Source organism: Lissotriton vulgaris, chromosome 5 (genome assembly GCF_964263255.1).
Source record: "Lissotriton vulgaris chromosome 5, aLisVul1.2, whole genome shotgun sequence".
Lineage (NCBI taxonomy): Eukaryota > Metazoa > Chordata > Amphibia > Caudata > Salamandridae > Lissotriton > Lissotriton vulgaris.
This window is the reverse complement of record NC_141693.1, coordinates 893,299,908-893,318,320: the sequence shown is the minus strand read 5'-3', so window position 1 is coordinate 893,318,320 and position 18,413 is coordinate 893,299,908. Positions and strand designations below refer to the sequence as shown.

General features: G+C 50.0%; 1 protein-coding gene across 2 annotated transcripts in view; it reads left to right on the top strand.

Annotated features, from left to right (window-relative positions):
* The first annotated feature begins 3,250 nt into the window (after positions 1 to 3,250).
* Positions 3,251 to 18,413, top strand: part of CEP55 (centrosomal protein 55) — a 236,993-nt gene continuing 221,830 nt past the window's right edge. For both annotated transcript variants that reach the window (XM_086922486.1, XM_086922485.1), the window contains exon 1: positions 3,251 to 3,525. The gene's annotated coding sequence lies outside the window, so the exon portion shown is untranslated. The remainder of the gene's footprint in view (positions 3,526 to 18,413) is intronic.

Sequence of the window (18,413 nt, the reverse complement as noted above, 5' to 3'; positions counted from 1 at the left end):
GAAAAGAGAGATGAGCGAAGCCATTCCCCTCAAGGGATTTGATCCTGATGCGGATTCTGTGCTGACAACAGACGCAAGTGACCGTGGCCTGGGAGCAGTGCTAATGCAGCATGCAGCAGTCGGAGAGCGGGGAGACATCCACAGTGTGTTTTGCCTCGAGGTCTTTGGCGCCCAACAAAGAGAAGTTTAGCGTCATAGAGAAAGAGATGCTGGCTGTTGTATGGGCGATGGAGAGATTTAGGTAATACCTATGGGGTGAGAAATTCCTGGTGAGGACGGACCACAAACCTTTGATCAAGGTGCTGACGTCCAGCGGTCATGCACATGCCACACCGAGAATTGCCAAAATGACACTGCGTCTGTTAGACTTTGTTTATGAAGTTGAACATATACCAGGGCCACAGAACAAAGTAGCCGATTTTTTGAGTCGAGCGGCGGCCATGGAAGAAGTGAACGAACAAGTACAACCGCAGTGGGAAGGATACGTAGTGGCCACTGTTCAGGACATGGAAAGAGTAATTAGTGCACAAGACTGGGAGGAGGCCTACAAGGCAGATGAAGACACGGAAGTTATCAAGGGGTATGTCACCCACGGATGGCAAGAAAAGAGACACCTGAAGGAGGCACTAAGACGATACTGGGAGGTAAGAGATGAGCTATCTCTGGCAGAGAACCCGGTGTTCCTTCTAAGAGGCGACAAAGTGGTTCCACCGCAAGGCATAATCGAACACTTGATGGCAATCCTACATGAAGGGCACCAGGGAATCACCAAAACCAAGGCCCTGGCCAGACAGGCGTACTGGTGGCCGGCCATAGACGCCCAAGTCGAGAGATATGTGAGAGCATGTGAGTCTTGTGCAAAGGCCGATAAATCCCAGAGCGTTATGAGACCTGCGTTAGGAAAGTTCCCGGTGCCGGAAGAACCATGGGAAATGGTGTCGGTGGACATTATGGGACCCGTGCTCAACAAAGACGGAGTTCAGAAGTGCGCAATCGTTATTGTCGATAGGTATTCTAAATGGCCTGAAGTGGCCATTGAGGAGAAGGTGGACACGGAGGCAGTGGTAGACTTTCTGCGAAATGTCTTCATCAGGGAAGGAATCCCTAAGGTCATCACTTGCGACAACGGACCGCAGTTCGTGTCTCCTAAGTGGGAAGAGTTCACTACCCGAAATGGAATTGAGGTGAATCACACCCCCATCTATCACCCAGCAGGCAACGGCCAGGTTGAATGCTTTAATCGAGTGATAATGGGCACCATACAAGCGGCTATTGATGACGGACTGGACTGGGAGAGAGAATTACTGAAAATGTTATGGGCCTAACGAATAACCCCGGGGAACATGGGGTACAGCCCGTTCAAAGTGTTGGGAGGAAGAGATGCCTTCACGAAGGACAACATGGCCTGGAAAAAATTGGTGGTGCAAAGTAAGTGGTCACCGGTGGTGGTCAGAAAGAACTTAGAGAGGGCACGAGATGTGTACACTGAGCATTTCAACAAAAGGCATAATGTGCAAAGAGTGGAGTTGGAGAAAGGTGACTGGGTCAAGGTAAAATCAGCCATCTTGAAAAGGAAAGGGGAAAGCAAGTTCTCACCGCCCCTGCGAGTGATTGAACCATATGCCCGATCGGCCTTGCTCAGTGACGGCAAAGTATGGTCACAGGACAGAATGGCAAAATGCAGCAAGATCCTTAAGTGGGGAGGAGAGTTGGAGGAAGACACTGAGAATGTAGACGAAGGAGAAGGAGAAAGTAACGGAAGGTACAAGGAAGATGTAGAAGAAGGAAGGGGGCAAGTAGGAGAGTACAGCACGGAAGGAAATGGAGAATACAGAGCAGAGGAAGGAATGGAAGGCGGGAGCAAGGAAAGTTCGGACAAGGAGGTGATGGAAAGTGGCAAGGAGGAAGCAGGCGGAAGGAGCAAAGGAGAAGTGCAGAGTGGAAGAGAAGGAGATGGAGTGAGGAAGACGAGAGCCGGAAGGACAGTGAAGGTCCCGGTAAGGTTCAAAGACTTTGAAATGGACTACAAGTAAGGACTAGAAACTTTGTTTGGCATTGCATAAAAGGGGGGAGATATGTGGTGACGGTCTAGCGTCACGGAGACAGGAAACGGAAGGGCGGGACCGGAAGCGGAAGGCGGCCATCTTAGGTCATTGGCGCCGACCGCGGGAAGGGGAGAGAAGCTGTTCCCGGCGCTCCGGTGATTAAAGTAATTAAAACTTCACAACTGAATGCTGTGGTTATTGGGGGCTTCCACAATGGTAATGCTTAGAACCCATAAATTCATGGTTTCAGAAGTTTACTTACAACCCTTTCATGCCTTCTAATTTAGTTTTGCACAGACTAAGTACAACCGCTTTAAATATCAGGTCTTTCCCTTTTATTTACAGTTCTCCTCAGTGTGGTCTGTGGTTATTAACTTAATAACTTAATTTAAGTGTTTGGTAGTGTGTGCGAGGCTGGGCAGGAATAGTGCGTCCTTCTGATAAGGCACTAGGCAGCAGCACACTGGTGGGAGACTGGAAATGAACTGTCCCAGACTTCCAATATATTATCTGCCCTTGTAAAAAATACAGAACAATAAAGGTGTCAGATGATAGTCTGTGGTTTCACTGCGAGAAGACGTTAGAGCATTTTTCAGGCACCGGTGTTTTTTATACTTTGTATTTAATACGAGTCTTTCACCAACAAAAAGGGTGCTTACACAGATTGTTCGTAAAGGAAGTTGCTTATTCTAGATGGCAGTGTATGCAATTATTTGTACAGGCTCTCTTTTTAAACTAAGCATGAATCCAAAAACACCCTGCGTCATTAAGTACATGCAAAAAGCTATTCATAAAATGCCTTCCTGATAACTTTAAAAGCATGCCAGAGTTCGCAATGTGCCCAAAAACGTTTTGAAAAATGAGCGTTCCTCAACATTACTCAATGCAACACTGCATATCACTGATGAATAAAGTGCGTTATTTTAAATGTTACTGTGTATGGGGTCCAGATTGTTTTGGTTTTCCAAGACAGCCAGGAAATCAGGGAGCCTGCAAATGCCAAACTCTTGCTGAGACCGCAATAAGCTGACAGCTTTCCAGACGAATGACGAGTGATTTATGTGGCTCCGCCACGCCACCAAATTAGAACGATTGTAAAGAATGCAATAAAAACACAGCCTTTTAAATCCCGGGCATGTGCTTGGTGACAATGTGTTCGCGGCGCCCAAGGCTCGTTGAAAACATCAACCCGGTCCAAAATGGCTGCCCAAGAGGCGTCACAGTCCTCTTTCTATTGTCCTACCTGATACTGCCTGATTGCTGCTAGTTTCGGTCTAGACGTAAGAGAATAGGAAGTGACGTCTGAACACACAGCCGCGATATTCAAACTGAAGAAGCAGGAAAAGGTGTAAGCTTCGCAAGTTCTCTGTGTGAAGGGACTGACACTTTACTGTCTGCGGAGCAATAGCCTGGTGATCGAACCCTTGCCTGCAGCCCTCTTCTTTCACACTTTGCCTTCCAAGACGGATAAAAGGAAAAGGTAAGAACGCCTGCAAACAACAAAGGGTATTATTCTGAGCATGCACCTGTACCGCAATTCTATCACATCTTTTGTCGGCTTCTACTTTGTACCCTTTCCAAGACGAGTATTACAGTTTAACCCAGAGGTTTTCCGGTCTGTGCACGAGACCTAACCATGCCAGCAAAGGGGGGGGAGAGAGAGGCGGTGTAGTTAGTAGGCGACCCAGCAACTTATGAGTTCATCTATTCTACACGGCACGCACAGTACATTTGTTCAGGGGTCTTAGGTCACAAATTGCGAGATAGGTGGGAAAGTAACCAAGTTCATAGTGAGAGCTGAGACAGAGCAGAACAACAGACAAGGTCATGAACTAAGAGCTCAAGCTTCATCTGCAGCATCGAAATATCTTTTAAGTAAAACATTCAAATACGGGCATTTAATGAACTGTTTAAAATTCCAAATGGCTTATTTTTCTACAATCATGGATACAAAAGTAGGAATTCCCGGGAGAGAGACAAGTAAGTGATGGCTCTACATAGATGTTGAGTCCGTATATATATCTCACTTGCATTCTGTCTGAATCTGAGATATAAATCGAAACACATTTTGTTTCTGAACAGTTTTGAACGTTTATCTATTAAGTCTGAACTCAAAGTGAAAGTGAACTTTACGCAAGACATGGTGAGGTTTGTGAAGTTAAACATACGTATCCAATTTCCCAATTTCGGTGGTTTTCAAGTTTCGTTTTGTAACAGCAACACTATTGAGCTGTTTTTCCTGGAAATTTGATTTTTTTGTTGTTGTTATAACACATGTAATGTTTTAGGACCAAAAGAAACAATAATTTAGTCTTAAAGTTGTTTTTAGAGTCTTTTTTTGTTGTTTTTGTTGTTGTAGTTGTTTATACTACATTCAGCTCCCTAGTTTCTCATTCTACTCTTCCTGACCTCCTGTGTGGTCGGTCAGCAATGGGTTCATATTTCTTTGGCCGTGCGCAACAGGGATTACCTTGAGGACATGGTCTGCAGCCAGATCCTGTACACAACGTGGTAACCCCTGCTACACGCAACGTCGACCATGTACACAGGGCGTATGCCACGAGGTGTCCAAACAACTCCCCTGCTTTGGAAGTTGATGAACTTTGGCTAGTCTATGCTAAAACATTACTCATTGCACCCAGAGATCTGTTAGCGTATTCCTATTTGGGTCTAGAGTTACATTTGATTTTCAATATGGCAATCGGCCTATGACAGCCTTTATATAGCATGGATCGACCCGTGCATGCCGACTTGAATTTACCTATTTCTCAGCTTCCTAGATTCTAACTTTATTTGTATGACTCTGGATACTGTAAGTGATAGAGCGCGTAGGTCACCCGAGTCACTAGTTTGCCAATTTCCACGCACTGGGCCCTGACGTGCATATGATGACTGCGTTTTGCATGAACCGGGTGATTTTTCCACGCTACTATGAGTAATTCAGAGGGTGACTCTCTCACTACTACTGTTCATGTACCTGACTTACCACAGGCACATTTCTCCTGATGGATCAGGAGCTAGCAGTGGACAGGTAACAAGATTCCTAAAAGAGTAGAATACCTTACACATTCAGTACATTCAATAACACTTTGTGATATTTAATGACCACAACCACCTGATGGGTTTTCAAAAGTTTATATAGAGTAAGTTTAGAATGAATATTTCATGAATATAAGGCAGATACAAATCAGAACATCAATAATCAAGATTAAAGCCAGAATGTAATTATGGATTAGGGTAAGCACCATAGGGTACTAGGGAACGCTACAGAGTATGAGTATTAGGGAACATGCTATTCAATACGAGTTTTAAACTAAGGCAGGGTGGATGACCTGGTGGCAAAAAGCTGGAATGCTCTACCACTTAATCTCCGTTTGGACCCCTCCGAATCTAGTTTCCGGAGGAAACTAAAAACTCACCTCTTTTCAAAATAAGTGGGCTCCCCCCCTTACTTCTCCTTCAGAGTGTTACAGTTCAGCGCGGGGACACGCATTCTGCGTAACCAAGCGCTGTTAGACGGACCGGGAGGGTCGGCCGAGGTTACGGGGAGAGGTCTCCAGGGAGAGCCGACTCCAACGACTGTACAGATAAGTAACTTCCCCCCCACAGACGGACACCACACAAGATTGAAGGTTAACGAGATTTTATATGCAATTCTTAGGTTACGTTGATATCATACAAGGAGGTCTGGACTCAGGGGTCCCCTCGGTTCTGATCTCTGGATGAGGAAAAGGGTAGCGGGACAGTCTTAGTTACCAATGAGTTCAATAGCTCTCAATCCTCGAGCTCGGCGTGTTTGCTGATCGGGCCGTGGAGGAGCCAAGCAGGTCCCGAGAGGGATGAAGGATGGTCGACGGGCCGTGGAGAAGCCAAGCAGGTCCCGAGATGGATGAAGGATGGTCGACGGGCCGTGGAGAAGCCAAGCAGGTCCCGATGCAGATGACGGTTACAACGGTCCGCGGCCTCGCCAGCAGATCCGGACGACGGTGAAGGATGAAGGTTACGACGGCTGTGGCAGCGCCAACAGGCAGGATGATGGTGCACAGGACAGGGCTACGGCAGCGCCAGTAGGCCGTCCAGGATGAGTTCTTCTTTCGTCTCTCGACTCCAAGATACAACTGCCTTCCTGTTCTGGAGCTGCCCCAGTTATAGGGCTGGCGTGCTTTGATGTCCGGACCCTCGCACTTGGAGGTCGGGAGGTCCGGGATGAGGGAGTCCAGACACCCAGCAGGGGGGTGGAGCCAGCGCCCGGGGAGGCGATGGGCGAGCGGCACTGGCCGGGGGAGAACCATCGACACCTCTTTCTCCCATTGACTGGCCAAGTAGCTCGCTCACCTCCTGGGTGGAGGGTGGTGCCGGAATGTCTGAGGCCGGGCTAGGCCCAGGGTTGAGGTCGATCGGGGGCCAGGCGGCCTCGTGGCGAAGTGTCCAAGATGGCGGCCCTGGCTGGGCGCATGGGTCGGCAGTGGATCGGACCCACGAGGTTATCATACTCGAGGGCAGGTGTCCCTGAGGGGACGTAGGACGTGCAATGGTGGGGTGTGGTGCTTGTGTGACTGGCTCGGGCTTGGTCGAGCCGGGGGAGAGCGGCCCGTCATGTGGCCTGTCCAACATGCGTCCCCCCCAGCTGAAGGCGGGGAGAGTTACCCATCCTCTTGGGGACTCTCTTCGTCGAGGCGGAAAAACCGGGACAGGCCATCCGCGTTGGCGTGGTCGGATCCAGGCCGGTGTTCAACGGTAAAGTCCATACCTTGCAAGGAGATGGACCAGCGTAGCAGTTTCGGGTTTTCCCCCCGCATATGCATCAACCACTGCAGGGGTCGGTGGTCAGTCTGCACCCGAAAGTGGGTGCCAAAAAGGTAGGGTCGGAGCTTCTTGAGGGCCCATACCACAGCGAAGGCTTCCCTCTCTATGGTGCTCCAGCGTTGTTCCCGTGGTAGGAGTCTCCGGCTGATGAAGGCCACCGGTTGATCAAGGCCTTCGGTGTTCACCTGGGACAGGACCGCCCCAATGCCCTGGTCGGAGGCGTCCGTCTGGACGACGAACTCCCGGCTGTAGTCTGGGGCCTGGAGCACAGGAGCGGAACACATGGCGGCCTTTAGCTGTTCGAAGGCCGCTTGACACTCTGGGGTCCAGTTCACCTTCTTGGGCTGATTTTTTGACGTGAGTTCGGTGAGGGGCCCCACGATGGTACCATAGTCTTTCACGAACCTTCGGTAGTAGCCCGTGAGGCCCAGGAAGGCTCGCACCTCAGTTTGAGTGACAGGGGGCTGCCAGTTCTGGATGGCGGCAATTTTCAGTTGTAGAGGGGCCACTAGACCGCTTCCCACCTGGTGTCCGAGGTAGGTCACTGACCCTTGTCCGATTTGACATTTGCTGGCCTTGATCGTGAGGCCAGCTCGCTGAAGGGCCTGCAACACTGCTTGGAGGTGGTGGAGGTGCTCGGTCCAGTGGTGGCTGTACACAGCGATGTCGTCCAGGTAGGCGGCGCTGAACTCTTCGAGCCCCGCCAGGACCTGATTGACGAGCCGTTGGAAAGTCGCTGGGGCATTTTTCATGCCGAAGGGCATGACCGTGAAATGATAGTGGCCATCGGGGGTGGAGAAGGCAGAACGTTCTTGTGCTCGGGGTGTGAGGCCGATCTGCCAATAGCCTGCCGTTAGATCGAAGATGCTGAGGTAGCGGGCAGCGCCCATTCGGTCGACCAGTTCATCTGCCCGGGGGATGGGGTGTGCGTCCGTTCTGGTGACTTCGTTCAGGCCCCGGTAGTCGACACAGAACCGGAGTTCGGGTGTGGTTCCGGGGGCGGCTGCTTTGGGGACCAGTACGACCGGGCTGGCCCATGGACTGTCGGAGGGCTCGATGACCCCGAGCGTGAGCATCTTAGTTACTTCCGCCTGGATGCAGGCCCGTACCCGATCAGGTACGCGGTAGGCCCGGTGGCGGATAGGAGGGCTGTCTCCGGTGTCTACATCGTGCACACACCAGGAAGTGACACCTGGGGTGAGGGAGAACAGGCTGGCAAATCGGGATAGGAGGGCTTGGCACTCTTGGCGTTGTTCCTGGGTGAGGGTTTCCGAGAGTCGGACCCCATCCACGGAGCCGTCTTGCTCCTGGGTCCGCAAGAGGTCAGGGAGAGGCTCGGAGTCGTCTTCAACCCCGTTGTCTGTGGCCATCAAGAGGCTGAGTTCTGTTCGTGCAAAGTGGGGTTTCAGTCTGTTGGTGTGGAGGACTCGGAGCGGATTCCGGGCGGACTCCATATCGATCAGATAGGTGGCAGGACCCTTGCGCTCGATTACCTTGAAGGGTCCCGTCCATTTGTCTTGGAGAGCGCACGGTTCTGTGGGGGACATTACCCAGACCTGTTGCCCCGGCTCGAATTCAATAGATGAGGCGTTCTGGTCATACCATTTCTTCATGTCCTCTTGACTGGCCTCTAGGTTGGCTTTTGCTAGGTCTCGGAACCGCTGGGACTGGTTGCGGAGGGTGAGGAGGTACCGGAAGACATCTGGAGGACTCTTGGCCGGAGGCATCTCCCAGCCTTCTTTGATCAGGCTGAGTGGCCCCCGTACTGGGTGCCCATAGAGCAGCTCGAATGGGCTGAAGCCTAGGGACTTCTGTGGGACCTCCCGGTAGGCGAAGAGGAGGCACGGCAGCAGCACGTCCCACTGGCGACGGAGGGGTTCTTCCAATCCCCCGATCATCCCTTTTAGTGTGCGATTGAACCGCTCAACAAGTCCGTTTCCTTGGGGGTGATAGGGGGTCGTGAAGCGGTAGGTGACCCCACACTGTTGCCAGAGGGACTTCATATATTTGGAAATAAAGTTCGTGCCTCTGTCACTGACGACTTCTCGGGGGAACCCCACACGGGAGAAGATCCCCATCAGGGCCCTGCCGACCACTGGGGCTGTGACGGTCCGGAGAGGAATAGCCTCAGGGTAGCGGGTGGCGTGGTCCACTAGTACTAGGATGAAGCGATGGCCTTGTCTTGTACGTGGGTCTAGGGGTCCCACAATGTCTATTCCGACCCTCTCAAATGGGGTCGTGACCACGGGAAAGGGTTGCAGGGGGGCCTTTAACTTGCGGCCGCTCTTCCCACTGGCTTGGCACATGGGGCAAGATCGGCAATGCTGGTGCACATCGTTTCTCATTTTTGGCCAGAAGAAGTGGGTCACTAGGCGGCTGTAGGTTTTATCTTGTCCCAGGTGCCCTGCCAGGGGGACATCGTGGGCCAGATTTAGCAGGAAGTCTCTAAAGCGGAGTGGCACCACTAGTACTCGGTTGGCCCCCAGCTCGGCGATTCGTTGCTCGCTGTACAATAGGTCATTGTCCCAGTAGACCCAATGAGTTCCGGAGGTATCCCCTGCGCTTTGGGCGAGCGCTTGTTGTCGGAGTCCCTCAAGGGAGGGACAGGTCTTCTGCTCCTGACGAAATTGTTCTTGTGTGGGTCCCCCTTCTTGAGCCCACTGGTCAAGATTAGCAAGGTCGGAAGGTTGAGCAAGTTCGAGGGGGATGCCCTGGTCGGGGGTCTCGGCGGGGGCGACCGGAGGCGGAGGCGCCGGCCATTCTGGTTCTTCCGGGTGATTGTTGGCACGGACGGCCATGGACCGGGTGGTGACGCACGCCCAGTCTGGGACGCCCAACATCCCCAAGTGTGCTTTTCGCTCCACGGCTGCCCACGGGGAGTTTTCCAGGTCATTTCCGAGGAGGCAGTCCACGGGGGCGTCGTCTCGGACCGTTACCCTTAACATGCCGGAGACCCCTCCCCACTCAAAGGGGACGCGGGCCATCCGACACAGACTCTCCGAGTTGTCGGCTGATCGCACAGGGCAGAGAATGTTCGGTAGATATTGTTCTGGGGTCACCAGATGACAGCGGACGGCTGTCACACTGGCCCCGGTGTCTCGAAGGGCTTCGGCCCGTTGTCCATTGATGCTCACCCATTGGCTGTACTTCTGGGTGTTAGCGGGTAGGGGGACCCGCGGGACCATGTCTCTTCCCCCTAAGCACGCGAGAGTCATGGCGGCTGGCTCCCACTCTTGATACTCTTGCTCGTCTGTTTCTTGTTCCTCGGAGATCTGTTCTTCCCCTAGTGCCGCGGCGGCCACCTGGCGGGGTCTTGGACTCTGATACTGCGGGCAGCTTGGGTCGTTTGCATAGTGGCCGACTCGTTGGCATCGGTGACATGTAACATTGGCTCTGTATCCCGGTCGCGCCGGGGTGCTGCCCCGGTTGGCCGGGGGGGTGGTGCTGGCAGTGGGGGCGGCCGGAGTGATGTCTCTTCCTCGTCCTTGGCCCCCTCCTCCTCCTCTGGATCGGTGGTGACCATTGTTGTTCCTGTTCTGCTCGTAGGACCCATTCCGGCCCACTCGGGTGATCTCCCACCGGTCAGCTTCAGCTGCGAGCTGCCGGGGATCGGTTAACTTGCTGTCGAGGAGGTGTTGGCGTAGTTCAATGAAGCAATTGTTGGACAGATGCTCCCATACCATCAGATTGAACAACTGCTCGTAGGTCGTGACGTTGTTCCCTCTGATCCAGCCTTCGAAGGCTCGGCTAAAGTACGTTACATAGTCCACCCAAGTGGTACCTGGAATGCGTGTGCAGTCTCGGAACCTCTGCCGGTACATCTCGGGCGTGAGGCCATAGCGAGTGAGGAGGGCCGCTTTCATATGGTCGTAGGAGGTCATCTGGTGGTCTGGGAGCTGTAACAGAGTATCGCGGCCCTCATTGAGGAATTTGCCCCATAGGCCGGCTCCCCAGTCGGCTCTATCGATCCGGTGCGCAGTCATCGCGATTTCATATGCCTTAAACCATTGCTGGATGTCGTCTTCTCGAAAATATTCTCGGACCACATCCTTGGGGATGTGCACTTTTTTGTCCGTGGTCCCTGGGGTGGACGGTCTGTCGGGCACCCCTAACTCTTTATTCTGTTTGCGCAGGTTGATCTCGGCTAGGTTCCGCTCGTGCTCGTACGTTAGTCTTTTTTCCTCGAGCTCCCTTTGCCTCTGTTTTTCCTCTCTTTCTTCTCGGAGGCGAAGGTGCTCTAAGTTTATTTTTTGCTCGGCCAATTTGAGTTCTATGTCCATCTTGAGTCGGGCCATTTCGAGTTCGTGTAGTCGGGCTTTTTCTCTTTCTTGGATCTCGTCTTGCGAGAGACCCGTTCTTTGCTCTTCAGGGGCCGTGTTGGTCTTTTTCGCGGTGTTTTGCTCAGGGGCTTCGACATCCCCGGTCTCTGCCCAAGATTCTAGGGCATGCTTAAAATCGTCCTTGGTACTTAGTCCGGTGGTAGCGATACCTAGTTCGATGCAGAACTGCTTTAGTTCACGATGGCTGTATTCCTCTAGTTTTTCCATTTGGAACCTCTCAGTTGCTCCGCTCTCTTTAGTCGACATTGTTGTTCGTTGTGGGGTGAGCTACTCTCTGTACGTTATGCGGTGATTCGGATCGCGCCGCTGGCCACCAATGTTAGACGGACCGGGAGGGTCGGCCGAGGTTACGGGGAGAGGTCTCCAGGGAGAGCCGACTCCAACGACTGTACAGATAAGTAACTTCCCCCCCACAGACGGACACCACACAAGATTGAAGGTTAACGAGATTTTATATGCAATTCTTAGGTTACGTTGATATCATACAAGGAGGTCTGGACTCAGGGGTCCCCTCGGTTCTGATCTCTGGATGAGGAAAAGGGTAGCGGGACAGTCTTAGTTACCAATGAGTTCAATAGCTCTCAATCCTCGAGCTCGGCGTGTTTGCTGATCGGGCCGTGGAGGAGCCAAGCAGGTCCCGAGAGGGATGAAGGATGGTCGACGGGCCGTGGAGAAGCCAAGCAGGTCCCGAGATGGATGAAGGATGGTCGACGGGCCGTGGAGAAGCCAAGCAGGTCCCGATGCAGATGACGGTTACAACGGTCCGCGGCCTCGCCAGCAGATCCGGACGACGGTGAAGGATGAAGGTTACGACGGCTGTGGCAGCGCCAACAGGCAGGATGATGGTGCACAGGACAGGGCTACGGCAGCGCCAGTAGGCCGTCCAGGATGAGTTCTTCTTTCGTCTCTCGACTCCAAGATACAACTGCCTTCCTGTTCTGGAGCTGCCCCAGTTATAGGGCTGGCGTGCTTTGATGTCCGGACCCTCGCACTTGGAGGTCGGGAGGTCCGGGATGAGGGAGTCCAGACACCCAGCAGGGGGGTGGAGCCAGCGCCCGGGGAGGCGATGGGCGAGCGGCACTGGCCGGGGGAGAACCATCGACACCTCTTTCTCCCATTGACTGGCCAAGTAGCTCGCTCACCTCCTGGGTGGAGGGTGGTGCCGGAATGTCTGAGGCCGGGCTAGGCCCAGGGTTGAGGTCGATCGGGGGCCAGGCGGCCTCGTGGCGAAGTGTCCAAGATGGCGGCCCTGGCTGGGCGCATGGGTCGGCAGTGGATCGGACCCACGAGGTTATCATACTCGAGGGCAGGTGTCCCTGAGGGGACGTAGGACGTGCAATGGTGGGGTGTGGTGCTTGTGTGACTGGCTCGGGCTTGGTCGAGCCGGGGGAGAGCGGCCCGTCATGTGGCCTGTCCAACAAGCGCTCTATAAATGCACCTTAATAATAATAATAATGAATAGGACCTAATATGGGTACTAATAGTCTTTAGTCTAATTCCTAAACTTTAGGCTATCTTTTACTAGTTTCACGGCAAACATACTAACTGGAAGGGAAAAGTGGAACAAGCTAGATAAACAGTTAGTTTCAATAATATCCTATAGGTAGGGAAAGAAGTGGAACATCACTAATAATCAATTTGCACAATTCACTTTTCAAAGATTATAGGGAAAACTATCACAGGCAAGAGTGCTTTATTAAGAAGAGGAAAGGTAAGAGTATAGTTAGACAGACACCCACAGATATATTTACCTAGGACAGAACGAGGACTAACCCTGGCCACGGGTCAGCTTGGGCATAGGCGAGGACAAGGACCCTCAATGATTCGGAATGCCAGTAGGCGAGCAGGTACAGCTCATGGACAGTCAGGACAGGATACCCCTCAGGATTTGGATCAGGACTGGGCTCATCAAAGGGCACGACCAAAACCTGCAGCTTCGGATGCAACGCCTGCGTTACCCCCTCTTCTGCACGGAATCCGCCAGTAACCCCGATAGGGTTTTCGAATCTCCCAGCAAAGTGCTTCGCCAGCACTTAAGACTATTTCCACCCCTTGTAGATTGGGGAAAGTATGGACAGAGTGCTCCGCAGCGCTCTATATCAATCACCTATAGAGTTCGTAGGGTCAGTGATAGGTCTGCTACTCGGACAAGTCGGACAACTTTCTCTAACTAAACTAGGCTAGTTATACTCTATTTGGACCCCCAGACCACCCACAAATGTTGCAAGTGACAAGGTCCCACCTTTCGATTGGTCAAGAGAGGTGGTTAGGTCATTGTCACCTCCTAAATTCTGCGTTCCCATGTTTGATATTCAAATGACAGTACCCACCCCTTACATTCCAGTTCCCAGGATATACGTGAAGGGAAAACAATAGAGCATACAGTCATAATCACACACGTTGATACATTTTATACACAATTCGGGTCCTCTCCTAGGCCATGGAGCAGGTTCCCAGGAGCATCTCGCTTCGAAGGCCAGCTGGCTTGTCTCTGCTTCTGCGCAGTTGGGTGTTTCCCTCATCACATGAGTGGGGAGTTACGAGCTTCAAATATGGAGTCAGTTCCCCGTCCCAGGCCCATGGATGCGTTTACATGAAAAGTAAGCGAAAACAAATTAGAGACACAGAAAAAAATAATACACTGTATACCATGAAAAGCTTAACTGCACCCCCTTACTTTATAATATCTATAGCATTGAGGGTTAATGCGAGAAAGACTGATAGGCAGAAGCAGCGTGAGCTAGCAGAGCGCATGGTTAAAGACAAGCGGCCATATTTAGCAGTAATGCGCATGAGCGAAAACATCCCTCCAAATTGCGAGTGCGTCACATCACGTGGGTATGACCGACGCATGCGCAGACTGGATTTCTGCGAAGCGGCCATTGAGTAGTGCAAGCATCATTACGATTAATAAAACACAGATGCGAGCTTCTCTCGGGCACCCGCGTGTACTGAAAAAGGTGAATGTTAAGACGGACAGGATTGGTTAATACTTATTAAATGTTTAGACGAGGTTCATGAATGAGAACAAGTCGCTTTACGTGCGAATCCTTGCTCCATCAATCCCCTCTTTGATGATATTTACTATCATCACTATAAATGGAAACAGATGCCAACTTCATTCTTGCATATCATTCATCTCGATTTCCACAAACTTGTTGTTGAGCTTTCTTTCCGCATCCTTATTAGGATGGAAGCTTTTAGCTCTCTTGTAAATTTCGTTTTTCAATTCTTCTAATTGTAGCTCATCAACATTACGCTTCACTCCTCTTTTATTCACAGTATATTTTTTCTTGCATTTTTGACATTTGCAGCAGATAAATATGATCAGTACAACCACACCTATTCCAGCGATTGGCATCAGTATTTTCCATAGAAGATTTCTACCTAAGTTAGAGAACCAACTACCTACAGAGGAGAGACCATCAGTCAGTCTCTTCCAGGCACTATCAACCTCCAATGGTTTGAGTTCTTTTTCCAAATTTAGTTATGTTTCTCACATATTTCTTAATTTCAATGCTTTTATCGGGAATGTAAGTGCAACAATGTTGTGCCTTCAACATTCGGCAGACTCCGCCCTCTTTTGCCAATAGGGTGTCAAGAGCAAGGCGATTCTGTAAAACCATTGATCTGATCGCAACCATTTCAGTATTGACCAGCAGGAATCCAGCAGCAGTGTCAGTTGATAACCGATCCACTACTGTAGATAATTTGCAGATACGGTGAGTGTTCAGAACTACCCCCATTCCAGGTATCAGTGCACTAAATATATCACCTATAATTTCTCCTACACTTTCACGTCTACTACGCACTAAGCCATTAGTGTTTTCATTGCTTCCAGCAGCGTCATTCACATGGTATACTTTCGGAAAAACAATGCCAAAATAGCAGCTCCCATACCAGTGATCTGGCAATTTGAAATAAGCCTTGTTTCCACATATATAATAAATTCCGGGAAACACAGGTTCTGACCCATTTTTGAAACCCCAACCTCCAATTACCTTATAATTATGTTCACACTCGCTGGAACCAATGAATACATTGTTATAATAACTAGTCTGTTCTCTATGAATACAGAGTTTCCCTTTCCGCTCAAAGTCCAGCAACAATGCAGGAGCAGCTTCGCCCTTTGAGGTGCTCTCCATATTCTCCGCCCATCTAGGGATTCTATCTTTCTCATCATTTGCCTTCTTCTGAAATTTCTCCCTCCTTCTTTCTGCCATCTTTAAGAACATCTTTTCCTGTTCATGCAAGGAACAGGTTAGATTATCCTTTCTGGCTTCATTTAAGTCCATGTCACCTATGGTCAGGAAATATCCTCCCATATAACGGGTTACCTCGCTTCTAATATGTACAATGTTCAGGTTTCCTCGAACAGGAAGCTCTGAAAAGATTACGTCAGTGTTTGAGTAGTAGTACTGTAAAGTGCTTCTATAGAACAAGCTTGCTAATATACTACAGGAAATTCCGTAGGTCAGGGGTAAATGGTGATAGGTTACACTTTCAGCTACAGAAGTAGGTAGCTTCATGCAGACATAACAATCTTCTATTTCCATAGCTTCTACATAGTGCACTAAAAGATTTGCGAAGACATTTAACTGTGTTCTGTTTTTCATTTTGTGAAAATGTAGTCCACCCTCATCTGATGCTTCTATGTCAGGTCGTGTTTGTCTCAGCACAGCAGCATTGTCACGTCTTTCTACACTTCGTGGTGTTTCTTCAGTCTGTACAGCTTCTGTGTCTAGAGTCACTGGGTTAGTGGGATACAAGTTAGGGTCTTTACTTATCATAAAAGGTATAAAAACTGTAAGTCCTATCCATATTACTATTAGTATTGCTATACTACACAAACATATTTTACAGCAGGTTTTACAACAGCTAAATTTGGATCTTCCATTTACATTCGAATCAGACATTGTGGCTTACAGGTGGCTTTCCAACCCCTCTTTGTTTCTTTGCACCAAAAGTTCACTCGGGTTTTCCTCAGGGAGGGTCTTCGTCAGAACTCTGATCAGCAATTGACTCTCCGTCGCTTTTGCCACTGGTTTCAGGTTCGTCAATTTCTTCCAATACCAAGTAAGTCCATTCAGGGCTCCGATACAGCTTGTTTTGTCTTTTTACTCGTGAACTTCGTCGATTGGACTGGTCTCGGGCTTCTTTTCTTTCACTGGCAGCCCTTTTTCGGTCTTCTAACTTTTCTTCAACTGTCTTTATCCTTAGTCTCAGTCTTTTTATGTATCGGGGTTCATTCTTTTTCTTGAGCCCTTTTGTGGTTGAGGAAACTTGGCCTTCCTCGTGAACTCTCTTGTTTTCGCCTCGTTGTGGCACTATTGTTTCGGCAGTGTCTATTTCCCTTCCTGTCTGACTAGTTCCAGGTCTTTCATTAGTTTCTTCTGCCTGGTTCCTAAGCTGGCCTTGTTCAGGTCTAATTTGTATTTGATCTCTATTTTCAGGCAATTGAGACCCTGTTTCCTGAACACGTTTGTCTATTTCTATCTGTTCCTGTTCATGCACTTCGATCCCTTGATTTTCTTCCGCATGAACTTCAGCTTTAATCACTATCTGTCCCTTTCCAGTTTCTGGAGTTTCAGGAGGAGTGTCGATAACTTGGTCTGTCCCTACTTGTCCTATTTCCTGATCAGGTTTGCTGTGAGTCTCGATGACCTGACCTTCGTCCTCTAATTCTGTCTCACCTTCACTATCCCAATCACTATCTAGGTAAGAATATTTTCTGGTTCTTATTGGATCAAGAACCTGGTCGTCGGCAGGGAACCATTCGACGTCTTGACTTGAGCTCGGTAGTTCGATGTCAGCGGGATCCGGACCCTCTTCTGGAGCCCCCTCAGCTGTACTACCTTCGGCTTCAGTCGCGTCTTCTCCTGTTACCCGCTTCGTGTGACTGGCATGGATCCACTTCGGAACGCCAGCACACTTTACAGCAGTTGTGGTGACAAGGATCACTTGCCTCGGCTTTCCCCACTTTGGTCCAAGGCAACTCTTCCGGGTGTGTTTCTTTAACACCACCCACTCACCTGGTCTCAGTTTATGTGCTGGAGTTGTAGGCCATTCGACAGCAGTATCTCCAATCTGGTGAGAGATAGAACGCACTTGGTCACCCAGCTGCTTGCAGTATTCTAGTACCAAATCATCAGAAATACTTAGCAGTTTGTGTCCAGGTACCCATGCCTGTCGCATCACTCTTCCCATTAGTACTTCGTGGGGGCTCAGGCCTGTTTTTCGGTTCGGAACACTTCTCAAACTCATCAGCACAAGGGGCAAAGCTTCTATCCAGTTCATTTTGGTTGAATCACACATTTTTGCCAGTCTGGACTTGATAGTAACATTCACTTGTTCAACTATTCCAGAAGCCTCTGGATGATAGGCGCAGTGCAGCCTCTGCTCGATCTTGAATGCTTTACAGAGTTCCTTTAGGATTTCGTTGGAAAAATGCCCACCTCTGTCTGTTTCAATCGTCTCTGGAATTCCAAATCTAGGTATCAGCTCTCTAAGTAATAATTTGGCTACAGTTATAGCATCCTTTTTCTTTGCTGGGTAGGCCTCCACCCATCTGGAAAACAGGCAAATTATGACTAGGACATATCGGTATCCCTTGCACATGGGCAATTGGATAAAGTCCGCCTGCATCCTAACAAAGGGACCTTCTGCCTTTCCAATCGTACTTTGCTCCACTACTGTCTTCTTTCCTGCGTTGAATTGTTGGCACACTAAACACCTCTGGCAAAGATTTTCCGCTATGTTCCTGAATTTCGAGTTATAAAATATCTTTTCAAACATACGACACATGGCATCTCTCCCAATATGTGTGTCCTCATGTATGATCCTGGCCATTGGGGCTATCAGACTGTCTGGTAATACAGGCACACCATTTTGGTTAACCACAACACCATCTTCGTCCCTAAGTTTACATTCATCCTTCTCCCATCCGTCCTTTTCTTCCTTGCCTGTTGCCTGTTGTAATTCTCTCAATTCCTCCCATGTAGATACACTCTCAAACACCATAAGTTGGCAGCTGCTTCCACCTCCCCATAATTTAATTTGGAGGGACATTTTGTATCGGGCACAGTATTGGGCTATTTGGTCAGCCTACCGGTTCCCGGCTGTCACATCATCATTTCCAGATCTGTGAGCCGCACACTTGACCACAGCCAATTCTTTGGGCAATTGGATTGCTTCCAGTAAGTTCTGTACCACCTTTCCATTT